Below are 12,632 nucleotides of genomic sequence, written 5' to 3'. Positions count from 1 at the left end.
TGGCGTTGGGATATTCTTATTGAAAAAGTTGGTGGTTGGATGTTATAAGCCCCTTTTGTTTGACATGAAATTTAGCTCATATTTCTGTACAACATGTAGTCTCTTCCTGGTATGAAAATTAATTGCATTCATATTGACTTCAAATTTGGGAGGATTCTAGTAATTCAATTGTTGGATAAATGACATCTTGTTTCTGATAAGGAACAAATCTCTTACATGGTTATGACACAAAAGCATTGAAAGCTAGAATTCCTTGAGTTTCTACTCTACTAGTTATTTGGTGGGAAATTTCACGATAACTGAATTGAGTTTTTGGATTGCAAGATGCTTTGTAATAACTTGGGTAGTGGTTGTGGTCTTTAGGCAACTTACTTGTTTGTAGGGTTCAAAAGCATAATGCCTCTTTGGGGGTGTGGTCTTTCTAGCTAATTTGGTCTCGGCTTCAAACATTAATATTTTAATACTTAGTAGTCTTCCTTGATACACATATTGAGATGTCAATAATAAGCTATGGGATGGGAGTGGAAATAGTAACTTTGGACATCACTTGTTTGAAAATTTATATCACAAGGGGTCGCGGGGAGAGAGAGAGAGAGGGTAGGGGGGAAATTTCTAGGCGGGAGAAATTAGGGTGGGAGGGGGTAAGGGGCATTAATGCCGAGAAACTAAAATTAAAAATCAAAAACAAATTAAAAAAATTTCTTGTAAAAGTCTCTGTAGAAGTTCCGGGACATGTAGCATAATTCTAATTAAAATTGTGGCGGCCCCACTCTTGAAGATCCCGTACTGGGGGAAATCGAAGAGGGGGTCCCAAAAGTATTGGCACAAATATAACTCAATTAAAACCATATTAACAGTGGAAGTCAAAACAATTACTTACAACACCATCAATTTAACATACTCTTTAGGACTTAACCACCCATACATCTCAAAAAGGGCAATTAAAGTTTGAATATGAAATTAAATTATTTCTTCTATACGCAAACATCCCCCCAAAGATCTTTGAGTCAGGAGAGCTCTATACACAAATCTACCCAAAGAATCAAGTTTCACTGGGCTCACCCTCATTCTTAGCGTTTCCTTTATTTGGAATGATGTGAAAGCAAATATGATCCACAATACTTAGCAAGTATAATTTAAGAATTAAACTACATATAAACTTTAAGAATATTGATATAAACTTTAAGAATTAAGCAAGATAGAGTTGCGTACAATATTAACCCATGCCATGCTTCATCATATCATATAAACTTGTACCTTGAATACATGCATACATGCCCATATAAACATGACCATAACCTTTGGATTGAAGTCCTTCCACGCACTAGTTTTCACTAAGCAAGCATAATGAATCGAAATTCTCACGCACTGATTTTCAACAGGAAAGCATAATGAGATGAACCTCCCTCACATCAGGCCAATGCCTACCGAGCTTAAGGGTACTTGATAAGTATTTTTTATACACTTAAATTAGGCTAATGAACTTAGCATTTATTTTATTAATGAGCACAATTTCTATTTTAATTTGTTCAATATTTGGCCGTGTAAGTGTGAAGCATGTGTTGAAGACACTTGGAGTAAAAAAGTGATGATGTTGTTGCATTTTTTGGAGCTAAAATGGGCATTAAAGGCAAGGTTAAAGGTCCACTTGGGGTCAAGTGTAACACCCCATTTCTCTGGAGCAATACGTAATGCAAGATTCCAGGGATATAAATTTTTTTCCAATCAACAACGGAAACTCAACATAAAAATCGTTCTCTAAAGATCCCGTTACACCTTCTCAGTGTATCAATTATGAACCATTAATAAACTAAGATAGGTTCACCAACTTAAATGCGGAAGCTAGATCGAAACCTTAATAGGTCATAACCAAAACCACTTTATTTATAATATAAAGTCAAACCAACGTTTTCAAGGCGTCCTCAAAATAACAACATTATTGAAAATGACATATTACAAGCTATCAACTAATCGCCATCACTCATCGGCAATTCCCTTTTCTTTTGCACCGCTACCTTCACCTGAAACGTTTGAATATTCTAGGGATATAGTCCAAATTAGATGATGAATCATCTAAGTGAGAGTTCAAAATCACATTTTTCATGAATGAATGCAAGACATGAAATAAACTAATACACTCGGTAAGCTCTAGCCCAAGAGAATCCCATGCGCATAACCTTACCACGGGAAAAAAGAAATCTCTCTAAAAGCTATGCCACCATACTGACTCGACGACACGATGACACGACGCGATTCTAGCTTAAGAGGGGTAAGCCAATGCGTCTCTCCAGATCACGCTTCCACTCTAAGCATCTGGGAACCACCATACAACCCCAACTCCAAAATTTCACATGGACCACCTAATCATTCTAGTGCAACTTCCCTGGTCAAACGGCTTGGCACGAAAACCAAGGTGGCTATCCTGACATGCACATCAGCATCAGATACCCCTATTATTCCGTCACTACCTTGGAGAATTACGGCTACACTATCTAGACAACATATTGAAAGTAAAGCAAGATCGCTACGGGGTAAACAGCGTAGTTCAAAATTTCGAACTTACCCCGATCCCGGCGATTGGATCAACGTCGAAATTAAATCATTCACAAACAAATAAATAAATCTAACCTTTAGATTATCGAGTCGTTCGCGGATTTGAGCCGTCCAAGCATCCGGCCTCTAACTCGTGATACGTGACACGCGTCCGTTGGCAAGGAGAGCGGAATAGGAGTGCTAGCTCCTTCTCCTTTGCGCAGCTTGTGTATGGACGGTAAAAGAACACCCACGTTTCAAATCGATGCCAAAAGAAACGGGAAGAGTGAACGGCAATACGTTTTTCAACTCTTGAAAAATGTCACCAAAAATCCTTCAAATTTTGGGCAACCCATAAAGGGATATTTATAGTGAAATATCCTAGGGTTTCTAAAACCCTAATGGATTGGGCTAGCCCATTAATTCTAATTTAATTAGAATCTTAAGTGGGCTTATTCTAGTCCAACTAGAAATATAATTAAATGGCCCAATCCTTTTATAGGTTAAATAAAATATTATGGCCCAAATCTAATTCAAGCCCAAATATATTTTATTTAATATTTGGCCCAAATCTAATTTGGTCCAAGTATAATATTTAATATTTATTTTAATATTTGGCCCAAATCCAATTTAGTCCAAATATAATATTTAATTTAATATTTGGCCCAAATCTAATTTAGTCCAAATATTAATTTAAGCCCAAACATATTTTATTTCCTATTTGCCACTCCAACAAATAGAAAATTATTAAATTAGAAACTCCTTCCTAATTTAATCAATTGTCATTTTAGGAAACACTTTCCATTATGACGACTCCTAGTCATATCGACGTCATTACGTCTATTTGTTCTTTTTCCGTGAGAACCTACGACGGCAAAACTTCTTGCCGAAGTGTCCCACTTAACCATACGTCCACTCTCCTAGTTTAAGCCAAGGACCGTGCCTATTGCGTATGACTCATTAGGCTTCCGAATATGTTGGCAATGTGTCGGTACAAACACATAAGACAAGATTAGCCTCTAGCAAGGCATCATGCCTACCTAATTATTTAGAAGGATTCATAATCCGCAAATAACCTTTCACGAGCATGGTTACCGTGTAATTCGATCCTCTCATCAATGTATCTTATGTGATCTCAAGTATGGCGATGTGTTGCTTGATAACGATCACATGAGTTTTCTTCGGTCTTCTAGATATCTTTACTTAATAGAAAGTAAATCAATAACTCCTTATTGATCTCTTTTACCATGGCCATGGATTTAAAGTGAATATCCACCGAAGGCACCTTAGATACATCATCCTCTATCAAGGGATAGACGAGTCCCATCTTGGCTATGCACCCATCTCCATAAGCCTCATGATATACCCAACAATCGCCCACGTGCAGCCTTTGTCTAGGCCCATCGAAACGATGTCAAAGCATACCGGTCTTCTTATGAGATGACCGTGACAACCTCAGGTCCAAGGATTAGTTACACCCATCTCGTATGAGAATTCCATCAACATATAACCAAAATGGATTCTCATGGCGAGTCATGTCCAGTGACACGTTCTCCAACATTGGTCACCTATGTACTTGTCTAGGCATCTCCATGCCTATGAGTGTGAGACCCCCATTGCTATCACATAGCAAAAACATAGCACATACAAGTCTTATTGCAATTGTCAATGTCCATTCTTGACATTGCTACGACTTGGGACGTTTAATAATGTTTAGAAACTGTGATGCATCATCTCACATCTTTATAGATTATTCACAGTATACATCATATGGACTTCTATCTAGTTTCATTCTGTTATTACAATAATAACAAGAAACTAATAGAATGACTTCTTGTGAATTTGAATAACTCCTTATTCAAATAATAACATGATTACAATTGTCAGTGTACAACATGCCCAATCTGATTGGGTCTAGAGCACCTACACTAACAATCTCCCACTTGCACTAGAGCCAATCACTCATTTATCTTATACCTGATGATCGAACATGACTTTCATGTTTCTCTTGGGACAGAGCTTTAGTCAAGAGATCTACGACGTTGTCATCCGTCGACACTTTCTCTATATATGTCACCACAGCTGATAATCTCCATTATCATATGGTAATATCGCAATACAAATTTGGTCCGTTGATGAGACCGTGGTTCCTTCGCTTACGCGATGGCTCCATTGTTGTCCCAATAACTGTTATTGGATCAACAATGCTGGACACCACTTTAAGTTCATCAATGAACTTACGGATCTATACAACCTCCTTAGCTGCTTCGAAAGTTGTTATGTATTCGACTTCAGTTGTTGAATCTGCCACTATCTCATATTGGAACTCTTCTAACTCATGGCCCAGCCATAAAGGTAGAATATGAATTTCAACTGTACGTGATTTAAAATCATCATAGTCGAATTGGAAACTGACATCCATGAACCCCTTCATGGTATGCTCTTATTCTCCATATGGCAAAAACATATCTTTAGTGCTTCACAAGTACTTAAGAATGTTTTTCACAGTAATCCAGTGTTTCTTATTTGGATCAGCTTGATATCTATTATATATGCTCAAAGTATATGCGATATCAGGCCTCGTACATAACATGACATACATGATCGAGCCAATAGCCAAGGCATATTGTGCTCGACTCATCCTATCTCTCTCATCTTGTGTCTTTAAACACATAGCCTTGGAGAGATGTATTCCATTTGACATGGGAAGACTTCTCCTCCTAGAATCTTCCATGCTAAACTTCTTTAGCATCCTGTCAATGTACGCGCTATGGGAGAGTGCTAGCAACCTCCTGGATCTATCTCTATAGATCCTTATTCCTAGAATATAGGTTGCTTCTCCCAAATCCTTCATGGAGAAAATATTTTGAAAGCCATATTTTAATTAATTGCATCATGGGAACACAATTCCCTATGAGCCATATATTGTCCACATATAGGATTAAAAGGACCACCACGCTCCCACTAACCTTCTTGTAAACACAAGGATCAACTTCCCTTTTGTGAAAAATCAAACTTTTTGATCTTTTCATCAAAACATTGATTCTAACTCCGGGATGCTTGCCTTAGTCCATAAATGGACCTTTGCAAGTTGCAAATCTTATTTGCATGTTTATGAGTAACAAAACCTTCAGGCTGTGTCATATATACATCCTCGACCAGCTTTCCTTTAAGGAAAGCTGTTTTGTCATCCATCTGCCATAACCCAGAGTCAATGTCAGACATTACCTCATCATAGGTAGTAGGCTCATCGTTCTCAGCTAGAAGCACATCTCTATGTGCTGAGATGAGAAATCCATATCTCTCTTGCTCGCGACGAACCCTCATCGACCTACAAGGTTCTTGTGTAGAAGGTTGGGGAGTTGACACAACTTCTTATGTCTGATCTTTCTCAGGTTCCAGGAAGGGAGTATTTGTTTGTGGTTCGCCTCGAATGCTTAACATTCCTCCCACTAGCCACAGCATCTAAGAATTCCTTCTCAAGGAATACCACATGCTTGGCAACAAAACACCTTTTGTTCACATGGGTGGTAAAAGTAATATCCATTTGGATATCCCACAAATAGATATCTCATCGATTTGGGTTATAGCTTATTACTGTCAACACGTTTAACATAAATTTAACAACCCCAAATCTTAAGAAAAGACAAATTTGGCTTCTTTCCTTTCCATATCTTATATGGAGTCTGAGTAACTGATTTACTTGGAACCCTGTTCAAAACAAAGATCGCGGTGAGGAGTGAGTATCCCCAAAATGAAATAGGGAGTTCAGCGCGACTCATCATGGACTAGACCATGTCCAACAAGGTCCTATTCCTTCTTTAGACACACCACTCATCTCTGATGTTCCAAATGGAGTCCATTGTGAGAGAATCACATTCTGCTTCAGATGATCTAGAAACTCACTGTTGAAGTATTCACCACCTCGATCTGATCGAAGTAATTTGATACTTTTCTCAGTTTGTTTCTCTACTTCAAATCTGAATTCTTTGAACTTTTCAAAAGTCTCAGATTTGTGTCTCATAAGATACACATAACCAAAACATGATCTATCATCAATAAAGGTTATGAAGTAGACATATCCACCTCTAGCTTGGGTGGACGTGGGTTCACACACATCAATGTGCACAAATTCTAGCACTTATGTAGCCTCCCTTTACTTTAAAAAGAGACTTAGTTATTTTGCCAAGTAAACAAAATTCGCAAGCACCATATGATTCATAATCAAATGTGTTAATTTATCCATCTTTATGCAAGTTGGATATGCAAGTCTCATTTATATGGTTAATACAATAATGCCATGAATAAGTGCTATTTAAATCACCTGATTTAAGTCGCTTAGTATTTATGTTATTTATAGGAGTATCAACATCAAGGACATACAAACCATTACGTACTGTTGTTTTACCATAAAATAACTCATTTTTATAAAACGAACAACTATTGTCCTTAAATAAAAATGAATATCCATCCTTGTCAAACAAGAATTAGAAATTATATTCCTAGTCAAACTAGGATTGTAGTAATAGTTATGTAAATCTAATACAAGCCCTATGGATAATGTCAATAAATAGGTCCCTACAACTAATGGAACAACTTTTGATCCATTTCCCACATGTAGGTACACTTCTCCTATTATTAATCTCCTCGTACTCCTAAGCCCATACACGAAAGTGTAAATATGAGCACTAGATCCAGTATCTAATACTCATGTGGACTGATCAGAAGTAGATAGATTAATTCTAATAACATAAATACCTGAAGTGCCTTGAGTAGAACTCTTCTTACTCTACACCTCCCGGTTTATCATAGTGGAAATAGATCGCATCCTATTTACCCTTTTAGGTTTTGGTCTTCTAGACTTTTCCAGATTGCGCTATGGAAGAACTCTTCTTCCTTTTGGCTTTCTTACTCTTGGGCTTGCCCCTGTGCGCCTTGGGCCCTTCAACTAAGAGAACACTTCCCTTGGCCTATAATCAATTTTAAGCTTGGTCTCCCTAAGTATGGATAACCACTCTCCAAGAGTCTTTTCCATAGCCGTTAAGGAGGGACTGTAGCACCAAATCTAGGGTAAGTTTCTGCATCCATACCCAAGTTTAGCTCTAGCAACTTATTGATAAAACGTATCAATAAAAGTGAATATGTAGTTGCTCAAATCCTATGGATGGAAGAAAAAGACTATGGCATAAATCCCCACAATATTCCAAATCAAATGTCCAAATAACAAATGCTATAGCCTTATCAAAAATTCTAAATTTCATGACTCAACATATGAAAATTAATCATCTATTCATAAGGGATCTTGCTCAAAAAGAAAATAACAATTGGTATCAGAGCCTTGTTCCCACTGTTTTTCATTGGTTTAACAACCTAGGGAAAAAGATCTTGTCAAATGGCACATATTTTCGGCTCATCAATAGTTGAGGGTCAAAGTACCACTCGTCCACCTTTCTTTAATGGTACTAACTTTAATTTTTGGAAAACAAAAATGCTCATATATCTTATGCAGGATACAAGCCTTGTGCAAGTGATTAAGAAAGGGGTTACATTGGCCGATATGGAAAATATGGAGACTTGGACAGTAAAGGAAAGAAGAGATATGGAGATAAATGCAAGAGCCATGAACACTTTGTTTTATGCTCTTTGCGTCGAAGAGTTCAACAGAGTCTCAACATGCAAAACGGCCAAGGAGATTTGGGACAAATTAGAGGTCACTCATGAAGGCACCAGTCAAGTCAAGGAATCAAAGGTAAATCTACTAATTCATGAGTATGAACTTTTTTCTATGAAATCTTGGGAACCTATTAATGAGATGTTTACTAGGTTTAATAATATTGTCACAAATTTAGAGGCCTTAGGTAAAACATTTACAAATGGAGAAAGAGTTAGAAAAATTCTAAGAAGTTTACCTAGATCGTGGGAATCCAAAGTCACTGCCATAACAGAAGCTAAAGACTTAGATAACTTATCTTTTGATGATTTGGTTGGATCTCTCATGACTCACGAGATCATGTTGAAGAGAGATAATGATGAGATAAATAGAGATAAGAATCTTCTGTTCAAAGTTTCACACTCATCTAGTGATGATGATGATGATGATGATGAAGATGAAGATGATGATGATGCTGATGATGATTTGATGATAATTACTAGGAAATTCAAAAAGTTTCTTAGTAGAAAAATGTTGAAAGAATTGGAAAGAAGAAACCTAAGGAAGAAGAAAGATAAGCTTGAGGGGGAAAAATATAGAAATGCAGTTAAATGTTATGGATGTCAAAAGTATGGGCATATCATATCCGAGTGTCCATCATTTAAGAGGTATGGAAAGAAGTTCAAGAAGAAAACATATGATTCATCCTCTAGTAGCAAATCTCTAGTGGAGGAAGTGGTCAACCTATGTCTTATGACCAACATAGAAGAGAATCCTTCCCATTCTAGTGATTTAATTTTAAGTTTTACTCTTGATGAATTGCATGATGCATTCAATGATTTGATGAATGAATTTGAAAATATCAGTATGAAAAATAATGTCTTAAAGAAGAAATTAAAAACTTTAGATAAAGAATTAAGCTTATTGAAAGAAAAAAAAGATTCTTGGAATAATGAGAAGAAAATGTTGAAAGCTCAAAATGATGAACTTCAAGAGAAACATAAATATTTAAAATTATCTCTTGAAAAAGCTGACAAAGAGAAAAATGAATTGAAAAATGCTCTTGAGTTTCAAAGAAAAGATTTTCATAAAGGAAGAAAAGGGCAAAGTGGCTTTGTGAAAAGAAAACAAAATTTTGCCTCACATTCTAAAATCACTTGTTATTATTGTGGTCAATGTGGGCATTCTGTAAACAAATGCTTTATAAGAAACCATCCTACAAGATATAAACAAATATGGGTTCTAAAAAGAAATTTCAATGCTAACTATGGTGACCCCAAAGTGGTTTGGGCACCAAAAGCTTGTGGATGAGTTATTTTTTGCAGGTTGCTTGACATCCAAATGAAACTTAAAGTGAAATTCTTGCGGATGAATCAAGCATGAAAGAAAAGGGGATGAAAAAGAAATTCAACCCCAAAAGATGCTCATTTGTTTTTTTTTTCCAACCAAGAGTAAGAAAGATTGTTAAACTCAATCTTAATGGTATATTTTCTATCCCTAAACTCTCTGTTTTTAAGTTCTGATGATCTTGAGTTATAAGTTTGCCTCTATGTTTTTGTTGAAGATCTTTATCAATAAGGGAGAATTATAGTGTTGTGATATATGCATTGATTAAGGGGGAGTTTTCATCTAAAGAAAATGAACATTTTACTCTTGCCAATAAATACTTGCCTCTGAATGCATGCTTAATTTGATGAATGATTTCTATGAGGATTTGGTTTAAGGGGAGGCCTATTTTATTTATGCTCTCAGTATGTTCCAAAAAGGGGGAGTATTAATCTTTTTGATTTTGACAAAAAGGGGGAGATAAATTGAATGATTTGATTTTCATATTTGTTTTGTCATCATCAAAAAGGGGGAGATTGATATTTTACTCGAGTAATGAAATGGTTTTGATGAATGTCTATATGAAAATCAATATATGAAAATCAATCTATATGGATTTTGTGAATGAGAAAATGAATTTTTAATATATGAGTTTTGAAGCAAGGTATGAAAACCTATAGAAGAAATATTGAGTAAGGTTGAGTGTGATTTGTTTCAAAAATATACTTTTGATAATCTCAACTTGTTTTAAAGATAATCAAAATGAGTTTTTAAAGAATCGAATAAGGTTGTTTTGAAAATTCAAGTTTTTCTAAAGAATAGTCGACTATCAGGATTATTCTATTGACTATGCTTCAAAATAGTTGACTGTTTTTAATGTTCTGTCGACTATTTAAGCATCTGTCGACTATTTTAGCATCTGTCGACTATTAAGTAAAAATAGTCGACTATGCCTTTTGATCTGTCGACTATTTTTGTTCATGAAATTCTAAAATTTCTTCACATTTCAGCAACTGTCGACTATTCAAGTATGTCTGTCGACTATTGGATTTTTGTATTAAAAATAGTCGACTATCAGTATATGTCTGTCGACTATTCTTAGTTTTACTTGTAAAAATAGTTGACTAATCTTTTCTTCTGTCGACTATTATGTTTCACAGATTTTATAACGGCTAGTTTTTCAACTCCAACGGTCACAAAAACGGCTAGTTTCTTCTTCAATCTTTATGGATGCTTATATATACAACTCATGGATGATCAAGGAGAGGCTAATGGACTGAAATGAGATGATCTAGCAATTGCAAACAATTTTATTCGAGCTTACAGTGTTTGGGCTTTCATTGTTTTATTTTTTTCTCTCCAAGGCTTTGCTGTTCTATCATTGTAAATTTATTGTTAAGCCTTGTTTTTCATTGTGAGAGAACTTGTAACTAAGAGTGTTAACTCTTAGCTTATCTCTTTCATTTGTATTGTTTCTATTTTCCTAGCTTGTGTAGCTAGAGGGCCCATTAAATTGGGAGGTTGTATTTCCTAGCTTGTGTAGCTAGAGGGCCTACTTGTGTAAGTAGGAGGTTTTAGTGAATTGGTTTAAAATCCTTAGTGGGAGCTAAGGTAGTGGAATAGGCTTGGTTTAAGCCGAACCACTATAAATCCTTTGTGTCTTTTATTCTTCTTGCTTTACATTTGTCATTTCATATATTCTATATTTTAAATCACTAAAACCTCAATTGGGTTAAAAAGTTTTTCAAGTTTTATCATTCAAGATTTTTTTTAAATATCCAATTCACCCCCCCTCTTGGTGTATGCCATAGCATCTCCCGTTCTAACACGTATCATCTCCATAACATGCTTCTCAATAGATGATCCTTGAACCTAGCCATGATCTCATAGGCATCATAACTCTTATGTGGCGACCTATGTTTCGGGGTCATGGCAGCCAAGATGATATACCAAGCGATGATCATATCAACCTTGTGCATCGTTCAGGCCTAATGTGCTACTATTTCCTTAACTGGTTGCTTCATAAGAAGATAGCTCTCTATCGCATAAAGAATCTTATCATACAAGAGGACTATCCTCAAGATGATCTCCCAGTCATAGAAATTAGTCCGTTGAAGGTATTATTGCCCTCGAGTATCGATCTTATCGACATGTTTCCAGACATTCTGGATCAACAACTGAATAGAGATATTATTATAATCATATTAAATTATGAAATCATAAATTGCAAGAAGTAACATTTTATGATTGCTCCCACTATTTTCTACGAGTTTGCCACCCTCAAGACATAACTCGGGAAATCCCGTTGGAAGATTTCCTAGTGAGCTAGGATCCCATCTCCCCTCGCACAACCTTGAGTGACTCAACAAATTGTGTTAGGATCGATTAGGTAGGTACTTGCTACCAATTGCATCTCCATGCAACTCCTAGATTCATTGGGTTGACAACTCCTTGTCAAGCACATCTTATGTGACTCCCAATCTTTGCCTTATACTCAGTGAGGCCTTGAGTGACTCAACAAACCCCACCTTTCTAGTTAAGTCAGACCCATCATTCAGGGACATCTCATGGCCCATGAAGCATAGGAATCATAGGTGACACATGACCTTGAGTGACTCAACAAATCAAGTGCCAGCTAGAAACCTAATGCTTCATAATGATGGAAGGCAAGTTGGCTTAATATTAATGAGGGATTTATTATTTATTTACTTAGGTCTCATCACATGCAATTAATCAAATTAATAATGCATAATAAACGACTCAAACCGGTGTATGGTATGGATAACTACGGCTAGCCCCCTCGAGCCATAGAAGGGAAGCTAGCGGGTCAAACCTAGGTGAAGAATCACATCTTGCTTCATAAGCACATTCTTCAAGCCTTCGTTGGTCTTCGAATCTCGTCTTCAATTTGGCTCCATCTCTTGCTCCTCATACAAACTACAACTATCGCTACTCTATTCTATTCTAGATACATTACATAAAATCAGAAACCCCGAGTTACATTCGGGGGGAGTGAGATGAGAAGAGAATGTACATCAGAGTATAAGAGAGGCAAGACACGCAGGCCCTATTTCAAAAACCAAATTTACAAGCATTCATTCCCAACATAAAATAAATGGTCGAC

Source organism: Diospyros lotus, chromosome 2 (genome assembly GCF_014633365.1).
Source record: "Diospyros lotus cultivar Yz01 chromosome 2, ASM1463336v1, whole genome shotgun sequence".
NCBI classification, from domain to species: domain Eukaryota; kingdom Viridiplantae; phylum Streptophyta; class Magnoliopsida; order Ericales; family Ebenaceae; genus Diospyros; species Diospyros lotus.
This window is presented reverse-complemented; position numbering follows the sequence as displayed.